The following is an 18,374-nucleotide window of genomic DNA, read 5'->3' on the forward strand; positions in this document are numbered from 1 at the left end:
CATCTGCCAAATGATTCAACAATGCAATGGTATCCACTACACGAGCTTCTCGAGTTCTCGATGCCACAAGTAGGTCATCGATATATTGGATAAATACCAAAGTTTCTGGCATTTTTAAATCTTCTAAAGACTTTTTCAGAATCTGATTAAATATCGAGGGACTCTCTGTATACCCCTGTGGGATTCGGCACCATGGCAAAATAAGTTCGCCAAAACGGAACGCAAAAATCTGTTGGCTGTCAGGGTGCAACGGAATGGAAAAGAAAGCATGACACAAATCAATCACTGTATACCATTCTGCATCGTGAGGAATCTGATACAAAATCACAGATTCATTTGGTACAATGGGACAACATTATACAACGATTTTATTTATTTTTCTCCGGTCTTGCACTATTCTAAAAGCTCCGTTAGGCTTTTTCAGACCCATAATTGGTGAATTACATGGACTGCTCATTATTTCTCTCAAAATATCTTGCTCAATCATTCTGTCTATTATAGGAGTGACTCCTGCAAATATTTCGGGTGTCAATTTGTACTGTGGAATATTTGAGTAACTTACTCCTTCCTTTACAGAAATTTCTACGGGATCTACATTTTTCATTAATCCCACATCTTCTCCTGTGAAATCCCATAGCTCAGTTTTTACTGTTTTCTTCAATTCTTGAGGCAATTCCTCGGGGTCAAATACAGCAAATGCCTCGGTATATTCAGGTTCCATATTAGCCATAGTCATTTTGTATAGTACGTCCTCATCAGGAGTCTCAAAAGCTATACCATCAGGAGTGCAGAATATTGTGCAATTCATTTTGCACAGTAAATCTCTCCCTAACAAATGTACAGGGCTTGAATCACAGATGACAAAACAGAAAATGTCCCTATTTTAACTTTAACTGGTTCGGTGAGATATGTTTTTATCTCTCTGTTGTATACTTCAAATACTTGGATTGTTTCATCCAAGAGAGGAAGATTTTTGACATCAGCTGACCTAACAGTTCAACGAGTAGCACCAGTATCTACTAGGAAAGTAATGTTTTCGTCATTTATCTTTCCATCCACAAAAGGGCCTGTCTGGTCTACTTCTAGAGAGTACGTACTCTTCTTCCTCCCCTCGGCACCGTCAATAGCTTTCTTCTAACTCACTCTCATCGCGTTGTAGCCAATACTGCGAAACAGCACTAGCGCACGGCAGCTTAGTTACCTGTTCTTCGTTGTAGAATCCTGTCTCATTACTGTATTTCTGAGGATTTACGCTCTGTGGAAAAGGCGGTTTTGGCGCCTGACACTGTTGGGCAACAACCTGCTGCTGTCACTGCGGTTGACCACTCACCTCATTCTGCACCTGTGGATTCAATGATGCATTATCACCATTAGCACTTGGGGGAAATTTGCACTCGGTTCTCCAATGCCCTATTCTTCCGCAATTATGACATGGTTACTTCTTTTTAGCTTCTTCTAGACTAATTTGTCCTTTCCCAATGTTTGGGTTTTTGTCTCATGCTCGTACCATTTGCCTGTGGAGACGTGTAGCTCACTGGTTAGAGGAGGCATACCCTGAAGCAGAGATCAGACCCGGGACCTGGGTTCGATTCCCGACGCGGCAGGGTCCAGAGCCCAATTGTCCACGGACTCGATAATTCTCGCTTCGGTGCCCACTCTAAGCACGAGTTCACACTATGCAGCTCTGGGCAACAAGCCTGCTTAATCTCCACAACGGCCCCCCGCGGCGGGATGCCTGGCTTTCACCTTGGGGATGCCCAGTACAGGTTATCTTACAGGGAAAAACCAGGACGGGTTCCCAATGCAAGCGCCAAGATGCCCGTAGGGTGATAGCTGCGCTCTATAAGTACATCAATCAATCTGTTCAATCAATTGACCTTCCTGTCTCTCTGCCACTTTTACTTGAGTCCACATGGCTTTTTCTTTTAATTTACGCTGCTTTGCTTCAATCTCATCACTAAAATATTTTTCATGTCTCAGTACTTCATCTATCTTTTTATTTTGCCAATCTACTGTATGCTGTTTAATCATTTCACTTACTTCAGGATGCAACCCATACACAAATCGATATACAAAATGACTCAAATCCTTCTCACTCAAATTTTCATCACTACTGTATTGCTTAAAATCTAGTAACAATCTCTCATAATAGGCATGTACAGACTCTTTCACTTCTTGATGAGTTCTATCAATTTTTACCCAATCAGTTTCTTTAGGAGGCACTTTATTTTTCAGAAAGGTAACTACTTGTTCATATTTTCTCATTACTTCTGGATCAGGAGCACCTGTTTTTGGATCTCTAGGGTATTCTTGAATAGGCCAACCTATTGTAATTTTAAATTCTGCCCATAGGTCTGCTGGTACAATTATGTCAAATAAACTATTCAAATCAATCCATACTACTTTTGATAATTTTACAAACCTGTCTACCTGCCTGTACCACTCAACCAGCTTCTCGCGCAAGCGAGGAAAGTCATTGGTGAATGATAAAATATCTTGTCTGGTCCAGGGGACATGCACATAGCCTCCACCTGGACTCTCCCTCATGGGACATTCAGTTACCACCTTTTCTTTTTCTCTTACTGGATAAGCTGAAAACCTTTTGTCTGTTGCATCGTCTCGTTTTCGAAACCATCTACTTTTCCATTTGTCTACATCGCCCCATTTTCTCATTAAAAAAATTAAGTCTTTAATCTGACTTGTTCATCCTGCAGCATTCAAATTTTCAATGTCTTTTTCAGAAAAGTCTACTCTGTATGGTTTTTGTAATGACTTTACCTTTTCAAAGTCGATACCCATTTCAATTGCTACTTCTTCCAATCTTTCATGTAAATTTCTTGCTCTCCACGTTATACTTTTGCATAGAAACATTAATTCTTCATCCTGATAGGCTTTTAACTTTTCTGTGGGAATAGTTCCTACTATTAATTCTTCTAAAACCATTTTTAATTTGGACACATCTAAAGGTCGAGGTTCAGCATCTTTTTGCTGTAAACTCCTTAACCATTCACTTAAGTTATCAGAAGTTGGACCTACAGGAACCATTTCATTTCGTGTTTGTTCTAAACTTTTTGGTGACCCTGGTACTGATTATGTCGTCATTATTGCTCTATTCGCTAGACTCTGATTTACTGTCAAATTTTTAGGAGTACTTTGTTCAGAAATCCCTACCGCTTTCCCCCATGGATTTTCTCTTGAACCTCTTCTTCGCATTTCATTTTGTTTATTACTGTTATAAGGAATCGTCAGACAATGCTCACTATCCTTCTGTTGATCAAAAATAGGCAATACAGGTCCTATTGTTACAGGAACAGTTACAGCTTCCATGTTTTTAGTCAATTCCCTAATCTTTTCAGTTAACTCTAAAGTAGTTCTGGCTAATTCAGCTGAATTTTCATTTGCCACTTTACCAGGTTGTGTATTTTCTGTTTCTCTAAAGGTATTATTTCTTCCTACCTCATGTGGTATTGATTCAAATGTTATATTCTGTGGTGATTCTTTTACTGGGGCACTTGGTGTCAATAATGTGGAATTTAGTTGATACGTGGGTGGATTTTTATAAAACATGTCCTCAAGAACATCATCCTCCGACTCAACACACCATACTTATAACCTTCGGATCCTGTATTATTTTTCTTTTCTGTACATTATCTACTAATAGTCTCTTCAGCACTGCTCATAGGGAACATACCATCAGTCATATTTGCACTTTGCCATCTCCTCATTCTATCATCATGATTCTCCTGTCCACACGGTCTACCAAACATATACTTGTACCTTCCACCACTCCGCTGTCGTTCTCTGTCATACATCTCATCTTCCCATTCGGTCAATGCTTCAAACTGAGTAGGTCTAGGTCTTGGTTCTAATTTCATCATTCTTTCTCTCAAATTCCTCAATACCGCTAAATTGAATCAACCATGTTCCGGAAATGCTAAAACTCCATCATCTTTTGTATACTTACCCAATTGTCTAACCAAATACATGCCTGATAGCCATATTTCGCAACCATAAAGGATGCAGGTGATTTCGGTGGAGGAAGTAACTGTCCCTCTCTAGTCACAATCGGTTTGTCCTTTTAAAAAAAGTTCTTGATCTTTCCGAACCATGACTTTTTCTCTTTCTCTGGTGGATCATAATACATCATTTTCTTTTCTTAGTATCGCTAGATTTCTCCTACGACTATTCTGTTTGTCTTATTCAATCGTAGTGCAACTCACACCAACGCACCAATCCGGAGCGTCTATGTCACTTTTGCAATTCTCAAATCTCAGCGATGCGCACACCAACGCACCAATCAGGAGCGTCTACGTCTCTTTTGCAATTCTCAAATCCCTACGCGGCGCACACGAACGCACCAATCCGGAGTGTCTACGTCTCTTACTGACTGGCCAATCTCAGCGCGTTCTTTTCTGACGTCAGCTTTTCATGCTACTCCTGCTGACCCCTCCTTTACAAAATTTCTTATGTTCTCTTTTACTCAAATTCTTATTAGTAGCGACATAAAAACGCCACCATTATCTGTTTCACTAACAAAGAGATAGTCTTGACCTTTTTCACAAGAATTCCGTCTTTCACGAGAGCAGCGCTTACCTCTTCCCTACTACGGAATCATTACATTCGCCGATAAAGTAGCACTTCCCTCGACCTTACCCTTCTAGCAAGCATTAACTAACCGTTTCTCCGGAAATAAGACACCTGTTGGAGACGCACTGCTCCTGAGAAATAAGACCAGAATTTCACAATTAAGTCGAATGCTATTTCATTTACACACATTCATACTGAACATGTAGTTCATTCACACAGAATCCTGTCTTCCCCTAGAGCAGCGCTTACCTCTGCCCTACTACAGAATTATTACATTCGTTATAAAGTAGCATCTACTTTACCCTTCTATCAAGCTTAGGGAACACCTATTACCTTTCCAGTGATAAGCGCAATCAGAGTTCACGTGGATTCCTGTTACTTAAGACCAAAATTTCACAGGTGGCCTTCGCTACCCATACACCTCTTTCATAAAGAAAGGTCCCTAACGATAACACACGGCGATGTTACCAAATCGAACCCAAACAATGCGTCGTGCAACTTCAATCGTCACACGTTTTTCCCGTGTACCTACAGGGCAACAAACAATTCACCATGTGACTTCACTTGCCACAAGCCATCCGACTTCCTACATCCCAGAAGTCTTCAAAACAACATAGAACGCAACACGACTCAACATAGAATGTTAGTACATAAATCAATACTCATCCAAACATTTGCAATCAATATTCAATATTCAAAAAATCGGAAATCAATAAGCAATAATCAAATCCATAAGCAATACTCACCAAACCAATGCAATAAAACCATCATTCTGCTACCAGAAAAACTGATCCAGCATGAGACCGGGGAAAAAGGGAGAAGGAGGCAAATTTACAACTATCCCTTTATGCGTCGCAGACCCGACGTCACACTAGCTCATTCACACACGCATTCATTGGTGGGGCCCATAACACCAACACTTGCACGTCTCCACTCACGAGTCTGCACACAGGAGTGATGATGATTTTGCGCTGGACATGTGGGTGGGTACCTTATTACCTATAGGGAAGAAAAGTTATTTTACAGAATATACATTAGCATTCACCACCTATAGATTCCTAATCCTAAACATCAAGGCACTCCACCACTTGGTCGACGGACCAATTAGTTGGATTGGTTGATGGTGATTTAGAACCAGCTAAAACACATTTAATACTCAGAATCCTTTACTCTTTCATTGAAAAACCACAAACTCATAATTTCCGTTAATCATATTTGTTTATCTAAATATTATTTTCAATTAAGAAAACAGCACCAAATGCACCACTCAACTTGTACAATGTGATTTAAATAAGTCCAAATCCTTAGAATTTTTTCTTTTTCAAAACGTTCTTCTTTATTGTGCAGTTAGTCATGCAATTATTAAAACTTCCAAAACAGCCAAAGCAGCCGACGCGTTTCGTCCACCTCTGGACTTCTTCAGGGCAAAAGATTAGAGAAAATGTCACCGTCTTTGGATTCTTTCTTTCTTCTTTCTAATCCCTCACTACTTCAATTTGTAGTATTGCTGGGAATGGAAATCAAATTCCTTATTTAAAAACATACAATTCGATGTAGAAAAGTTGTCTATTAAGTAACCCAAGTGAAGCATGTCAATGTAATGGTGGTTCTATATATAGTCATCCAATGATAAGGACAGCTATATCACGTTCCGAGATACCCGATTCCGCATCTATGTCCAAATAAGGAAAGGCACCGACCCTGTCAGGTAGCAACATTAATATTAACATTTATGGTCGATCAAAGTTTAGAATTGTATTCAATTAACACAAATAGCTTGACATTTATATTGACCTATTCTTGCTATCTGGATTTTCTCTAATTCATTTGGCTCTGCATAACCGAATTTAGCCGTTAAATTGTCCAAATGAAGCAGGCCAAAGCTCAAAGTCCGAAAAGTTCTTTGCTCAGCACGTCACAGTCCAAAAGATCTCAAAAGGACCAGAAATCGTTCAAGCATCTGTCATCATCTGTGGGGTCGATAGGGGTCGATAGGGGTGTGCAGTCATCGAAACCACAGAATGCCTAGTACGCCCCTCCCTATTCCACTACTCTTTTTATAATAAATTTCAGGATAACATGAGACGTTCTTAGGCCAAGAAAGAAGGTGATTGGCTGGTTGGGGAAAATCCGATTTTTATACTGTAAGGTTCTCGTGGATTTTGCTGGTTCATTTCCTCTGTCCGTGTTGCCCTTATTCAACATTGTTGAACATTTGCTTGTATGTCCCAATTGTTTATTTAGACTAGATTTTACTGACTGAAGTTTGGCAGTCCTCCATGTTCCTATCCTTGACCAGGAACACTGTGACTTGGGGTCGCCTGGAAGTTCACGGAGCCATCCGAGTCTGCGCAGTAGGCATCGCGCTCACGAGACGGTGGCCACTTCTGAACTCCATTTCGGACGACATATTTTTGTAGGCCCAAATGCCAACTTAAGCGAAACAAACACAAAAGAAAAATGAATACAAAGAAATTAAGATTCTAATGTTAAACCCACACTAATCCCTTTATGTATTAATATTTTCCTAGCTTTTAGCGACATTTAAAGCGATAATACTCACCTTTACAATCCAAACAGGAACGCAAACGTCACATAAGCAACATAAATCATGCGATTTCCTATTACCACATGTACTACTATTAATATGCTTACATTTGTTTTAGTAATTAGAGTTATTTTGCCATGCAAATAGCAATAAGTCCCACGTGTAATTGGTGCTTACAAAATTTGCAAAAGGTTGATTAGTATAACACATCATACCGTTAGTCAAATTATAATATAAGTAGGTTATATAGTTAGTATTTTCATGCAAATAGAGGAGGTATACAAAATTTTGTTTTACCTGCTCCATCAATCCCCCCTTTGAACTGTGACAGTGGTTCTAAGATCGAGCCTATTCACCAATCCACCTTTACCCCGAACAGCAGCATGATCCCGGTCGATGTTCTCACATTTGAACAAGCTGTTCTGAAGGACATCAAGAGTAGTGCCTTCCAGGCCCCTTTCCAGAATCTCTCTAGAAATGAGATACAGGCGATAAATTCCTTGGCTGATGACAACACAATCACTATAAAGCAGGCTGATAAGGGTGGGGCCACCGTGATCCAGTCAACTACAGAATATGATCAGGAATGCCTGAGGCAACTGAGCAATCGTAAATTTTACACTCCCATTTCTGTCAATCCAACCGCGAGACTCATGACAGAGATCATCAAGATTGTATTCAAGGCTGAAACCAATGGGTGGCTAAGTAAGAAAGAGGTGGATTTCCTGACAACTAAAGATCCTAAGTCACCCTACTTTTACACTTTACCTAAAATTCATAAGGGGGTCTCACCAGTTCCAGGCAGACCGATTGTGTCAGGAATAGGCTCGATCTTAGAACCACTGTCACAGTTCTGTGACCACTTCCTCCAACCACTGGTAAAATTGACCCCGTTGTATGCCAAGGACACCACTGATGTCCTACGCATAGTAGGGGGACTGAACGAGGCTCATGAAATCGACCTACTCGTGACCCTGGATGTGAAAGAACTCTATACCAACATCCACCAGAGGGCAACACTGGCAGTCATAGAAACAGCCCTCAAACAGGTGGATTGGACATCACCCACCCCCATTATCTTCATAATGGAGTGTGCTACATAAGCACTAAATGATTTTTTTTTCTAATACAAAACCCAGCTCTTCCACCAGTCTCAGGGCACTTCCATGGGGAGTACATTTGCTCCAAGCGTGGCCTGCCTCTACATGGCATCTTTCGGGGAGGACACCATCTACCACCCCAGCAACCCCTATTTGGATAACCTGAGACTGTGGAAGAGATTCATTGATGATATCCTCATTTTTTGGAAGGGAGATTTAGACACATGCATCAAGTTCTGCGAATGGGTCAACACCAAAAATGAATTCCTAAAATTCTCCCATACCATCTCTGCCACGGACATACCCTTCCTAGACCTCCGTATCTGTAACAACAATGGTCAGCTACAGACCACGCTATATAAAAACCAACGGATAGGAACAGCCTGCTGCTGCACTACAGTCACCACCCTCGGGCACTAAAAGATAACCTACCGTTCGGCCAGTTTCTACGCATCAGGAGAAATTGTAGCTCCATCAGTGATTTTAAAACTGAGCACGATCGCTCTCCCAGAACCTGATCAGCAGACAATATCCCACAAATCAAGTGACAATGTTCATGAAGCGGGCGAGGAACAATAATCGAGAAGCCTTGCTAGAGCCTAAAATAAAGGAACCCAATGATACACTTACATGTATAACATCTTTCACACCTGGGTCTAACCAGCTAAAGAAAATCATTAACAAACATTGGGGGATTCTCAATACAGGATCCCTTGCAATTCCTAGACCAAGATTCGCCTTTAAGCGCACACGCAACTTAAAGGACACGCTCATTCATACCAGACCCAAACAGGCAGTGACCAGTGGCCAAAGACCCCTGTGGAACATACCCCCGGTTCAGGGTCTCCACCCCAGTGGCACATGTGTAGCTTGCCCACATACAATATCCACAAAGGAAGTAGTTTTGTCCGACTCCTTCACTTGGAAGATCACCACCCACACCAATTGCAATACACCTCACTGCATATACTTATTAATGTGCCCTTGTGACAAAAAATATGTTGGAATGACAATGATAACTGTAAAAACACGAATATCAGAACACAAAAGCAACATTCACTGCCAAAAGTCAACAACAAAACTTTACACACACTTCAAAGGCAATAAACACCCCCCTGAGAGTCTGAAGTGGCTGGTACCTGAAGCACACCCAAAAATTACCCAAACTGCTCTCTTTAGGATCGAGAAAAGATGGGTATATCGCCTTGGTCTTGATCAACAGGGACTGAATGACAAAATCCCCTGGAACTTACTGACTAATTAGCCAAAACACGAACTGGCACCATTCTACTAAGCATGGGCAATACAACAAACCCGAATTAGACATGGAGCGTAGGTGTGCGACTATAGACACACTAATATGGCTGCCCCTTCTGCACAGAAGTCCCTAGGCTTCTCCTAGCAACCCACAATTGGTAACTGATGATTACCGATGGGATTAGTTACAGCCTCACAAGGAGAAACATGGTACCCTGAACATAACACGCAAAGCTCCTGTAGTCCTACCCACAAACAATCGTGCCTGCTGATATTTTCAATACTTCAGTATGGGTTGTTACAGCCCTCGCAGGCGACACACAATACCCCTACATAACATTTTCAGCATCCATCTAGCATGGGGGTTTGTTCACCAATACAACTGAATAATGATTGGACTACTTTCACGTCCGTTATTAATAAAATGCACGAGGACACACTCCAAGATGGCCGACTTGTTTCCCCAGCCTTTGTACACCCACACTGACAAATCGCAGCTGCAACCCATCAGCAGCCTGACCCCTCCCCTTCCGCCCGGCTTGGTACGATACTTATGGAGGGCTTACACCGTGACCGGGTACCATCCAAGCTCAAACAGAATGGGGTAGGTCAAGGCTGACGCTTCTAGGAGGAGCTGGTGAGTATTTGAAAGGCTCCAGTTTGAATCCTCGATTCAATGCAACGACAGCGGTAAGCGGGTTGGTCACATGGGCTACGTGACCGGGTCGGAATTCTGCGATCTTTGTTTTGGGATTGAGGCCTCCTTGTCGGGTCCTGACTGGTTTGTTGGTTAGTGGCGGGCTGGTCAGCGGCTTTCTCCACCCTGGGGGACACGCTGGGCAGCTCGATATGTGCCGGCATTCCGGGGAGTACGCCGGTTTTAAGAGGGAACCAATACCGTAAATTGGGACGGACACACAACCCTGGCATCACACCCGTCCGATCTGCATTTTTGGTGCAGCAATGTAGGGACAGGACTCTACAGCTGCACTTTGATTCCCTCCCAACGGCTCTGCCCTAATGTACACTCCATCGTTATTATTTTTACCTCAAATAGACATCCCAATTCAGATGTCTAGAGTCCACTGTTGTCGATGTAGCACTACAGACTAAGTAGTTAGGTGAGTCAATTCCTATGACTAATCGTTCCACCACCCTTGACTACTATTTTAGAAAACACCATGAGTATTTGTAGCTTGTTTCTTCACACTCACAGGTTGTGAGAGGCCACGTGGATGATATGTTCTACACTGCATGACTATTTTAATCTCACTTTCTCATGTATAAAAAAATATGCACTTTTAGGCATTGTTATCGTCACTATTGTCACAAATGAGAAATTCATAAAATGTGGAGTATCTCTGTGGGGTCTCATACTAGTTTTGACACAACCTGCCCCCATATTGTTTTTATTCCCTTTACAGGTTGTGCAGACAAAAAAACTTGTACCTATCCCGGACCACCATAGAGTGATAGGTAGGTCCCCCCATATCATGTGTGTTGATAGTAACCATCATAGGTCCTGATGAATCGCCACTAGATTACTTTGACTAAATAAGGCGTGAAACATGTTTACCCTCTGGGAGTAGAGCACCTCTTGATTCTTAAGTACTTGACAGTCGCCTACCACTAATCTTTATTTTAATCAGACTGGGGTCCCACCAGAAAAAAAAAACTTTTCCTGGGATTCCCTCATCTGTTTTAAACACTCTCACATACATCTACACCCACTAGGCCCCTTACTCCCACTACACCCTTACGGCTGGAACAAAAGATCTCCGATAAAGATCCCCTTTATGGGAGCCCATCGGGTATTGCAGCACCGACCCGACGAGGAGCAGGCCCAAATGATGAAGCATGACTCCTAGCTTGCTGGGTGTATGAGGGCCCTAGTTCCACAAGGAGGAATTCCCCTTCCTCCTTAAAACACCATCTACCCCCATTTGTCCCCACTCAGAACACTAAACAGATTCAGACTTTTCTGTTTAGTGACACACTGAGGAACTTCGTATTCTGTTGTAGTCATTGATACATTTACCTCCCCATTCACAAGCTGGTGCTAACAGCCCACAGAACCAGTTGACCTGCGATGGTAGCAGCAAAAAACATCGCCAGAGAGGATCACCGCAACTATCGCTTATGAGATGCAGAGTAGACATTCCCTTGCCAAAGGTTGCGACCACACCACACCTCAACATTCTCAACGACCAGACAGATCAGCATTAAACACACTAAACCGGCAATAAGCCGCGTTAGCACCCGGAAATCTACACCTGCTCTGACCTGGTGAAAAGTCAGAAGGCAGCCAGCACCACAAAATGGAGACCAGCACAGGGCCACATCAGAAGGGAAACAGATGCCTTGGAGCCGCACATCATGCGGCCCAGACACCTGTGAGGGCCATAACACCCAAGGACAGTACGCCCAGGCCCGCAACACCCCACACACCCCTCTCCCTGGGACCATTCCCAACCGCGGACAAAGAAACTGCACACCAACAACAAGAAGCCCAATACAAACATTTTGCCTGATGTCGCACAAGCAGGTAATTCAACCGACCTTCGTGGCCAGAAAATGGAGCCTCAGTCAAACAGCAATGCAATCACCAACACAAAACACCATACAGAAAAAAGCCGACTCAACCCTTAGGATGAGCCCTAGCAGCTCCTCACTGGACAATCCACAGCACACAGCCTGGAAGACCAAATCCAAGAGAAGAAGGTGTGGCATGTGCCCACCAAAGGAAAGAGAGAGTGAGGGAGAGAGACGGAGTGAGATTGCACAAGCTGCGCAAGGCCTCTCGGCCACCTGGCTCCACTGACCAACATGTGTGTGTGTATCGCCATCCGTACACCATGAGCCCAAGGCCGGGTCCCAATTTCAGCACCAAAGCCACATCACATCCCTAAAATGCAAGTAGTAGTCAGACAAACATCAGGGATGAAAGCTCCATTGTCCCAATGCAGAAGGCGGGAGGACACCTGCACCTCTGACCTTGGTCCAGGATGCGCCTGGAACACCCTGAGCGAGATGCCATGGCATACGGGTACGACTCCCACACCACGCATTCCGCAAATGAACTATCCGACTCATCCACACCCCACACACAGAAGCCCCTGCCTGTGGTACCCACACATGGGATGCCCTTGACACACACAGAATCAGAAAGCCACTCTCCCCAATGTTGCACACAAATTCGATTCATTGCTCAGAGCTGTGGTATATCCTCCATACAACTGCCCACTTTACAAGAGTGCTGGTTCCACGTGATGCATCAACGCAATGGCAGGCCACACCGGGCACATGCACAACCCCGTCACGTGGAACAGTATTGTGCACGTATGCTGCATTTACTGGGTGCACTGCCACTGGCAGTGCTGCAGATCAGTTATCAGCTCAGCTTTCGCATTGCCTACGTCACCTGTGTCCAGCCCTGGTCCCACTGCCAAACATGCACATTTGAGTGTCCAATGGATGTCTGCCTATCCAACACAACTGTTGATGAATTGGTCTATGACCTGTGTCTGCGCCCCCTGTTGGATCACGAACAGGAGTGTAACCGAGACAGCCGTGCACGGGATGCCCTGACATACTGCGTATGTATCGGTAGTTGTGCATGGGAGATTGCACAATTCCTCGTGTGCAATGACAACATCGAGGCGCTCCCCTATTGGGCTGTGTTGTGAATTGGTGAAACGGTGGGGGCTGAGCACACCTGCCTGGACCACTTAACGGATTGGCTCACCCTGGTGTTCCTTGAACACGACAACGCGCACTATTGGAACACATTGCACATGAAGCTGCACGGGCATTCATGGACGAGTAACTACGTTCCTGCAGCCACATCCAATTGGCACCCACAGCACATGTTCCAACAACTTGTTGCATCGTGGGGAATGCTCACATATCCCACCACCACATTGAAAACGTCTGCCCTCATCTGGTCTCTGGATGCATGTGCATGCTACTACGCCTGTGTACACACACCTGTGCAAGATGATGCAGGTCCATGCTCGGTGCAACACAGCGTCATTTGGCAAAGTTGCCAATTTGGTAATGTATCACGACATGTGAACCTGTCGGACCCTCACATCTGATCACCGTCAGCAGAGCAGACAATCTGTGCTCTCCGGAGGCAGACCAACATCCAGATCCCATGGGCAGTGAGTCATGCCCCCTCACTCGGGGCAATGGTCAGACGCCAAACAAAATATTACTCATCCAGCAAGTCAAGGTGGACTGAGAGCGTTGCCATCCGTGATGAATGTTGCCCATTTTAGCCCCAACATTTCCAGAACCTCGACATGTACCCATGCTTTGTGTAAGTGACTTAAGCATGTCCCTGCCTGTTGTGGGTGTTGCCTCGTCCGTACTGACACGTACATGCCAATAAAGTCAATGCAACTCCTCTGGTGTCTAACTGTGAGGTGTGTTGTTGGGATTGTCCACTCATGTGCCACAATGAGCATCGTCCCTGCACAGGGAGGCACTGACTGATACATGTGCAATGGGGGTGTGCCCCTTTGGAAAGCTCCACCTCTGTGAGCCAGACAGTGTTTCTGGATTGGTGCTGGACCTCATGTGCACTTACGTGACTTCAGCAATGTGAGTATGGTGTCCAACCTCTGACCATGTTGAGCAATGGCATATATCACAACAGGATGTGCCCACACAGCTGTGTGTGAGTAGGTATGCAATGTGAACTTCTGGTGTCACATGTGGTGCAGGACACCACTCCTGGCCTGCTTTGGTTTGGGTCAGTCCTACGCACAGCCCTATTCAGTACATGGATGTTGGGGGTTGTGAGATTGCTGTTGATGTGCAATGGGGACACAGCTAGTACTCACCTCGTCAGTCAGCCAATTGGCCATGTGTCTCAGGGATACACATGCACATGGATGTCAGTCACCAGGGTGTACCTTGATGTGCAAACATTGTTCCTACATCCAGCCACAACTCCATACGTGAATGAACACAGTGATGACACATCTGTGTGATTTAGAATGTTTTATTCACATTCAGGTTATTGACAGAGCTGGGGCTGTACATGGCCATCCAAGCACACATCACATGGAAGCCCAGTGGTGGGCCAACCAGTGTCATTGGGGATTGCACAGTTATTGGGAAGAGGGAGAGTGCAGTCCACAGCAGGATAGCTGTGTAATTGGCCTGCGGTGACGAAGTAGCAGTCCTTGTCGGGGTCTAGGTAAAAGCTGCAGAGTGTTCCAGGGGTCATTAGGAGGTGTTTCCCAGGCCATGATGCATAGGTCATAACCAGGAAGGGACAGGCCATACTGCAGTGATGGCTGCTACTGTCTCCTTCCTCACACAGTAGTTCACACCCCCTTCTTACTCCCCTGATACGGGTTCTGTGTCCGGTGTGTCCGGTGTGTGTGGCGAGGTGACAGCTGCATCACTGTGTGCCACTGGCACATCAGACTGTGAAGGTGATGGAGCAGCATCACTGTGTGCCACGGACACATCAGGGGTCGGAGCTGTGTGAGTCAATGTTCCCGCTGCAGTCATCTGTGGCTGAGCATGGTGCGGACAGGGGGTGTCCGATTGGGACTGTACGTGGTCCCTGATTGGAGTCCCACGTATGGCATCGAGTTGGGCTGCCATGAGCTCAAACCCCGCCCGCAGCTGTTCAGCCAACTCCACCTGGGAAGACCACGTACGTTGTATGTTCTCCATGTATTGTTCATGGGGGACCTGGAAGACAGCCATGGTGGTGTGTGTTTCCTGCTGTGTGGTGTGTGCAGGTGGTGGGGTCACCTCGAGGCAGCTGGCCTGCCCTGCTCCTGGGGGTGGGCCGCGGAGGCTGTCCAGTATCCCTTGGAGGGTATCTTGACATATGTGCAGGTTTTCCTCTACATCATCAATGATGGGGTTTGTATTCTGTTCTGCAGTAGGTGTTGATTGTCCCTCTGAAATGTTAAGGGGAGATGCAGGTTAACAGAGTTTCGCATGTATGTTGTTGATTTTCAGATGTTTACATTCAGACTGCATGCCAATGTACATTGTGCCTGTTTGGGAGGAGCTGGCCATTTGATGTCAGTCAGTGAGTCTTCCGAATACATGACGGATGTGTTGTAGTACCCGTTTATTATCATCACACTGTGTCAGACAATGCCAGATGTGAGTGTACAGTTACTACGCACAAGCGGAACATGTTGTGAGCTCTGTCCTGTGGTGCTGGTATTGCACATTGTACCTCATTGTCGTAGTTGCTGAGGTCCTGTGATTGCTATGTGTGTGTGCTGCATTGTGGGGGAGTTGCCCCTGCAGCTCTGATTTCATGTGGCCTTCTCCCTTTGAGGCAGTGTGCTTATCGGGGCTGATTTGCTTTTGACTTGGCTCATATGTGATCCCGGACAGATTTTTGTGGCCTGGTGCATTGTTCGTCTGCTGCGTATTTCGTGGGGCATGGGTTGTGGGTGCATGTGGACATGTCAGAGTGTGACCTGCTCCTTTACGTTTGGGATCCGCACTGGGCTACCTCCTTGTCGATTTGTGGGCCATGTCATTTTTTTTGCCTGCTGCCATAGTATCTGACATGCAGTGCTACTTGCATAGTCAGTGTGGGTCACAGAGCCGCTGCTTTGCTGGATTCAGCACATGTGCATGGGTCAGTTGTGATGTTTGTGATAGGGGGGGGCCTCTCTGCACATTGTGGGTGGGGGCCTACTTGGAATTTCTATGTGTACTGCAGTGTGACAAGCCAATCAGGGACATGTTCCATGGTCATTGTGGGTGTGCAGTGTGCTACGCATACTTGTGCATGTGTGCCATTGTGCCCATCTCCCCCTGTCCCCCGTCCCTGGTTGCTACTCACCCTGTTGCTGTTGTGTCAGGTTGTATTGTGCTGTGTCCAGGCCCCCCAATCCTGCCACCGTCTCCTCACTGCTGACTGTGGCCACCATTTGCTCCAGCACATCCAGCTCCTCCTGTGTCACAAGAGGCCCACCTCCAGTCGCCATTGCTGCCTCCCTGGTGGCGGCGAGCTTATGTTTGGTCTGCCTTTTCAGATCATGCCAGCGTCTCTTGACGTCCTCCAGTGACCTCCTCGACACTCCGACTTCATTGACGTTGGTGACGATGGCCTGCCATATTTCTGTTTGGGTTGCCAGTGCCACAGTGGAGGTGCCGAACAGTTGTTGATGGTGGTGGGTGACCTCCGTGATGATGATTCGGTCTTCCTGCGGCCTGAACCCCATCTTCCTCTTCCTCTTGTCCTTGCCCTTCCCCGGACTCGGGGTTCCTGGCTGGTTGTCCGTGGGACTTGTGGGGTTCGGCTTGTCCTCTGTACTCTGTCCGGGTGCATCCATGTTGCAACGCTGTTTGAATTGTTTTGGTGCGTTTTTTTTCTTGCTTTTTTGGTGCATTGTTCCGCCAGACATGTGGGATTTGCAGACCTGTGGTTGGTCTTCGCTGATTTCTGTACCGCGATTGGCTTTCACGTTTCGCATTATTGCGGCGTGGCGTTGGTTTTGATGCTGAAATTGTCCACGTTATCTGATTGCTATTGCATGCTACCGCCTTGTTGTGAATCCCACGTTGTCACAGGGTTATTTTCCCACGATGTGCTGCGATATTGAGATGCGTTACGCTACTCTTGCGGTAGTTATCACCCGTTCCTGTGAATATACCCCTATATGTATTGCTCATAGGGCATTACATAACAAAGGGCCAATACTTCTTCAAAATAAAATAAAAAAGTACACCCCCGGCAGGAACCTCTGCTTTACTAATGGTAACTATGCCCAGGAGATCAAGTACAAGAAAGTTAGACAAGGAATAGACTTCCAGCCTCCCTACATTCTCAAATTGATTTACAAAAATTCAGGAAGTCACTGAAGACCTGGTTATTTCCCCATTAGTGGCTACTGTTTAGCTTTCCATCTGCTATATCTTACTCAATAGTTCAGCGCCAGGATACCATCTTTGGTCACAGTGCGCTCTACAAATAACCCCAACAATACAATATAAGGCTGGGGTGACAAAAGATTCTATTCTTAGCTTTGTTTGTGTGTGCTGGAGGCAGCCCCTATTTAAGTGCAAGGGGCAGGGAAGAGTTCCGCCCCACCCATCCTGTTAGGATGGCACATACTGCCCAAACCTAAGCCCTTTTGTCTCACTGTCTAGGAGGAACACACAAAGCCCATCAGCCGAGTCATGTGACCCAGGACACTGACAGCAGGTGCCAAAAGGTTAGGACGAGAAAATACCAACTTTCTAAAAGTGGCACTTTCAGATTTAGAACTTAAAATCCGACTTAACCATTAAAGAGGATGTCTGATGGAGATGAGCTGAAAGTATGGCAATAAGGATGGAGAAGGCTAGGGGCTTGTGAAAGACCCCTATTTCACTAGAATGGGATGCAATACTAGAATGTTTTATATCCTCGGAACCTTCATTACACTTAGACTCTATAATGTAGATACCTACCTATCACATTAGACATAGTAAACAGTAACTGTACCTCTGAGTCCTGTCTATGCCGAGGTGAATACACCTGTTAACCATGCATTTAGGAGCACATACGAGAGCAGATACCTCACCATCGATTAATTGGCCTATGTTACTTATGGAGTGAGATTGGGGTTGAGAGGGGGCAGAAATCTTAAATTATAGTTTCAGGGAGGCAGTAGGGTAATGTTTATTAGGCAAGGGACTATATGATATACTTTGGATGCAATTACTGTTATTGAGATGTATATCCCTATTACCACTGCTCCTACTATGTATACACTTTATGACAGAGTATATGCAAACAATAATGATCGCCGTGTAATTACAGTAGGAGGCTTCTATATGATTCTGGTAATGTATGTTTCTTTGCCATGTTCTTTTCTTAACCAAGAAAATCAATAAAATATGTA

Source organism: Triturus cristatus, chromosome 8, assembly GCF_964204655.1.
Source record: "Triturus cristatus chromosome 8, aTriCri1.1, whole genome shotgun sequence".
Classification (NCBI taxonomy): domain Eukaryota; kingdom Metazoa; phylum Chordata; class Amphibia; order Caudata; family Salamandridae; genus Triturus; species Triturus cristatus.